Source organism: Hippopotamus amphibius, chromosome 9 (genome assembly GCF_030028045.1).
Source record: "Hippopotamus amphibius kiboko isolate mHipAmp2 chromosome 9, mHipAmp2.hap2, whole genome shotgun sequence".
Classification (NCBI taxonomy): Eukaryota; Metazoa; Chordata; class Mammalia; order Artiodactyla; family Hippopotamidae; genus Hippopotamus; species Hippopotamus amphibius.
This window is the reverse complement of record NC_080194.1, coordinates 108,819,824-108,825,267: the sequence shown is the minus strand read 5'-3', so window position 1 is coordinate 108,825,267 and position 5,444 is coordinate 108,819,824. Positions and strand designations below refer to the sequence as shown.

Genomic DNA, 5,444 nt, shown 5'->3' with positions numbered 1-5,444 from the left:
GATATGATCCTACTTAGTTTAATTTTATTAAAAAAATTTTTTTAATTAATTAATTTATTTTATTTATTTTTGGCTGCATTAGGTCTCCATTGTGCATGGGCTTTTCCCTAGTTGTGGCGAGCAGGGGATACTCTTTGTTGTGGTACACAGGCTTCTCAGTGTGGTGGCTTCTCTTGTTGCGGAACACGGGCTCTAGGCGCGCGGGCTTTAGTAATTGTGGCTCTCAGACTCTAGAGTGCAGGCTCAGCAGTTGTGGCGCACGGGTTTGGTTGCTCCACAGCATGTGGGATCTTCCTGGACCAGGGACTGAACCCATGTGCCCTGCATTGGCAGGGGGATTCTTAATCACTGCGCCACCAGGGAAGTCCCCTACTTAGTCTTAAAAAATGTAATTAACATTTAAAAACAGCTTCATTGAGGTAAAAGTGACACTGAACTATACATATTTACAGTGTGCAATTTAATAATTATTTTAAATTGTAAAATACACGTAACATAAAATTTACCATTGTAACCATTTTTAAGTGTGTATTTCACTCATATTAAGACCATCCGCATTGTTGTGTGACCAGTATCACCTTGCAAAACGAAAACTCTATACCCATTGAACAAAAACTCCCCATTCTCCTCTCCCCCCTCTACCCCCAGCCCCTGGAAACCAGCATTCTATTTTATGACTATGAATTTGACTACTCTAGGTATCTCATAGCAGTGGAATAATGCAGTATTTGTCTTTGTGTGACTGGCTTATTTCACTTAGCAAGGTTCATTTATGTTGTAGTACTCTTCTGGAGAGTCATTTTAATTTTGATGAAAACCAATTTGTTAGTTCTTTTATGGGTTCATTTTTTTAAGGTGTCATCCTACTTTGGGTTTAAGAGGATCCCTCTGGCTGCTGTGTTGAGAAGAAGGTGAATGGTGGGCAAAGGTGGAAGTGGGGAAACCAGTTAAGAGGCTATACCAGGAAGACTGGCAAGAGATGATGGTGGTCTGGACCTTGGCGGGGGTGGTAGTGGAGGTGATGAGAAGAGGAGAGATTTGGGTATATCTTGAAGATAGAGCCCATGGGATTTTCTGATGGATTGTATGTGAAATATGAGAGAAAACGAGAAGTTAACGAGACTCCAGCTGAAGGATTGGAAGGATGGCATGGCTCTTCCCTGAGACGGGAAGGCTGTGGGCAGAGCAGGTGAGGGCAAAGACTTGGAGCTTGGCGTTTGACATATTAAATTTGAGATGCCTGTTTGACATCCCAAGTAGGGGAGTGCTTGGACCTGAGTCTGAGCTCAGTGTGATTCAGCCTCTGGTCATGCTGAGTCTGTGTCATCCCCTGACATTTCTCTTCTGAATTTATATCCTTTGCTGAACTTGTCACTTCCTTTATTGGAGCTCATATACCAACTGCATAAGTTCTGACTCATGTAGGCAGTTGCTCACGATTCAAGCTCAAGACCACAGCCTGGATCAACTCATTTCTGTGCCTCAGCTATGCCAATTCTTACTTGTCCTTCACAAGCTTGTCACAATGCAGGCACTGAGAGTGAAGTTACATTCTACCCATGCCTTTGTAGTGGAGATTTTCAGGCCTTGCTCACTTTTGGGAGGAGAAGCCAAGGAATACCTCTAGCTTTTCCCCCTCATTACTCGGAAGACTGCCTCTCTGGTGGTTCGAATTGTTTTCCCAGTTTGCAGGTTAAAAACCTGGGGGGCTAACACCGGCTAAGTCTTTGCTGAACACTGGTGGTAGATGCTAGTCACATGACCAAAGGGAGACGTAACCACAGTCCCCTTGGTCCTGCAGACCTTCCTCACTGCAAAGCATCTCCGCTGGGATGTTGCTGTTCATCAGGAGTGGACTTGGATCTATTTCCCAACTACGTGGAGATTTGCTTGAGATGCTTCTGAGTCTCAGTATTAAGAAGGAAAAAAAATAAAAAATAAAAAAGAATTAATCTTTAAGGAAGACTGAACAACTAGCACTAATATATTATTGAGGCCAATAAACGCCTCCTTGGTCCCTTGGGCAAGTGAAACAGCGCCATCCTCTGGCCAGGTCCCCACGCCTCATGATGTCTCAAGGGGCTCATATGCTGAGTTTATTATTTCTAGTGTCCTGCAGGCAGTGGTTCCAGATTTAATATGAAGCTCCCCCAAATATGCCAGTTCCTTTTAGAAGATTTTTATATATTCTAATTTTGTTTCCCTCCAGATTTCTAAAAACAAAATAATTCCAAAGAGGAAAGTGATTCTTTTGCTCTTGCCTTGCTTGTGCAGCATGCATTTCCTTTATTCCTTCCTCTTTCTGGTCCGCATCCGCTTGCAGACATGTTTACGTTGCTGTAATCATATTGAATTGATACAACTTTGTACTATCATTATTCTTAAAATTTACTGAGTGCTGGGGTGCACCATACCCTGTGTAAGAGGTCACAGCCATTTAAGAACTTCACGGGATTCTCATAACCACTCTTTAGGTATTCTTATTAGCTCTGTTTGCTGGATGAGGAAACTGAGGCTCAGAGCAGATATTCACAACTACCCACTTTAACACCAAGAGAACCTGGGATTTCATAGCAGGTGTTTGAGAGTCAGTTGTGTGATTTTGTGCAAGTCACTTAATTTTTCTTAATCTTGGTTAGTGATTCCTTCCTACCTCCTGGGACCATTGAGGACTGAAAGGAGTCATGTATATGGGGATGCTTGATAAACTGTAGTTTTTATCATCATTCTAAGTAATAATTTATAACCCGTCATTAATATTCTTCCTGTTGTTGGTTTTAGGTGGTCTTTCACTTATTTATTTTGGTTGTTAGAGTGACATTGCAATGAACATCTCATGTAGCTATAGTTTTTATTCTTTAAAATATCCTTACAATAAAGGGATATTATGGGCTTTGAAGATGGTTCCTGATGTGTATTGCCAAGAGGTGGTATCAGTTTATATGGCTACCAGCAGCATGCGCGGGGACTGGTTTTACCGCAGTGTTGTAATACTGGCTAATTTCTGAAGTTCCTCTAATGTAGTAAGTGTAATATGCTACCACATTATTTGAGGGGGCATTTCTTTGATTACAAGTGAAGCTGAATGTTTTCCCAGATGCTTGTTTACTAGCAGTATCTCTGTTTTTATGAAGTGTCTTCTCTTCTTTGCTAGTTTACATATTGGGGACTTAATGTTTGGGTATCATTATGTATAAGGACTTTACATAATGTAGACATGAACCCTTCGTTATATATGCTGTGAATGTTTTCTCCAGATGATGTTTTACCTTTGATTTGAGTTATACTAGTTTTGTCCAATGGTTATTTATTTCTATAATGTATAAACTGACCATCTTTCATAACTTATTTCAACTTAACTTATAAAGTTATCATCCCTTGTGCTCTCTTTAGCAGCACATATGCTAAAGTTGGAACAACATAGGAGAAAATTAGTCCAGCCCCTGTGCAAGGATAAATTCGTAAAGTGTTTTATATTTTTTATGGCATAAGAATTATATCTTAGTGAAGCTGTTACCAAAAAAACCCCCCCAAAACCAAAAAAAAAAACCAAAACAAAACCACCCAACTTATCTTCCCTCTAAAGCATTACAGTAAAACAAGTTTCTTTTTGGAGTGAAGATTTTATTTAAGCTTTTCCTATCCATATTCACTTGTGATATGTGCCTGTAATTTTCTTTTTGTGTGTTTTACTGTTATCAGATTTTAGGAAGAAGATCATGCTTGCCTAACGGACATAAATGTACTCTTATCTCTTCTTGCACTCTGGATGTTTTATACAACATTGAAATCATCTGTTTCTTAAAAGTATGAAAATTGTTCTGGTAGAAACGTTGGGACAAGTTGCCTTTTTTGGGGTATCAAATAATTTCTTCAATTTCCTTCTTGGTTATTTTTCTGTTGAGATTTATATTTCTTGAGTTATTTTTAGTAATCTATGTCTTTCTAGAAATTACTCATTTTATTGAAGATTTCAGTTTATTAGCCTACAAGTATGTATAACAGTCTCTTTGGATTTGGAGGAAAAAAATCTATTTTTTATATTCTGTCCTATATCCTTTCTCATTTCTAATTAAAAATGTTCCCTTAATTATATTTGACAGAGGTTTGTTTATTTTAGTAGTCTTATCAAAAAAAACCCAACATTTATCATTCCACAGCTTTATGTTTTAGAATGTATTTATTTCAGCTTTTATCTTCATTTACTGCCTCTTTGAAAATTACTTTTCCCCGTAATTTTTAAATGGAAGGCTTTGTTAATGTCAATTTGGATAATCCCAGCCTGAATAGGATTCTGAAGCCTGAAATAAATTGTGAGGAGAGAAACTGATGTATTATCATTCTGTGTTTTCTATCAGGGACCAGCAAAGACCAGAGAGCCTGCACCAGACATTTCAATAGAGGGAAATCATATGGGAGCTAGTTAGGAGGCACTGGAAGCGCTGAAAAGCCAAGTGGGCTGGTGAACTGATGAGCAACAGCAGCGAGCTGCTCCTCCCCACCCACACACAGCTGGAGGGGCTGAAGAAATAGGAGGGAATGTTCCCAGGCCCCAGGGAGCCAGAAGCACGGGTCTGCGGAGAAGTCACAGAAGGCAGAGCTGGGGCCAGGGATGGAGAAGGAAAATGGGGAGGATAACCTGGATTTTACTGCTTTCCTCTCCCCAGTCTCCTCCCAGTGCCTCTCTTTGGCAGAAATTAACCAGAAGCCAGTTAGCAAAGGAGGCTGAGAAATGTAATTTGTAGGAGCCAGGCTGAACAGGGAAGGGCAGCCAGTGGGCCTGAGAATGGACAATGACCAGCACAGAGACTTTCCCTTCAACGCAGGTGAGGTCAGAAGCATTTGTGATGCTGGTAGGATGACAGCGCCAGTACCAGGGTGCTGTCCTAGCTTTGCTTGGTCCTATGGGCCTCAGCTTCTATACCCCTTTCTCATTCTCCCTGTCTCCCTTCTTGCTTTTCATCACTAAGCCCATTTAAAAAAGTTAAGTTTCTGTCCTGGGTCTTTTCCCAGTCAGTTCTCTCTCCTTTGGCCACCTTACCCACAGCCTTGATTCTAACCTGGACCTGTGTACAGGGGTGCCTGGCTCTTTATCTCTACTTGTGATTTCTTTGGTCAACTCCAGACCTGGATTTCTAACTGCCTAATGGGCGTCATAGATGCCTCAGAATCCTTGTAAAATGGAATTATATTGTTCTCTTCCCCCCAGATCTCTTTTGTCCCCTGCATTCCTTCCTCAGTTGGTAGGACCTCCTCCATCCCGCAGTCAGAGCTGGCCAGCTTGGAGTAACCCTTAACCCTTCCTTCTCTCTCCCATCCCACGCAGGCCTCCACATATCTGCTCAATTCTGTGCCCTAAGATTTCTCTTTCTTCTTGTGTCTCACTGCACCTGCACTAGCTCTGGCCTCATTGTTTCTCCTCTGATTTCTTCTAATTGTTGTCC

The 5,444-nt window shown here is 41.0% G+C and overlaps 1 pseudogene; it reads left to right on the top strand.

The window, feature by feature from the left end:
- The first annotated feature begins 3,380 nt into the window (after window positions 1-3,380).
- LOC130829533 (U6 spliceosomal RNA) lies at window positions 3,381-3,481 on the top strand (annotated as a pseudogene).
- Window positions 3,482-5,444: the final 1,963 nt, after the last annotated feature.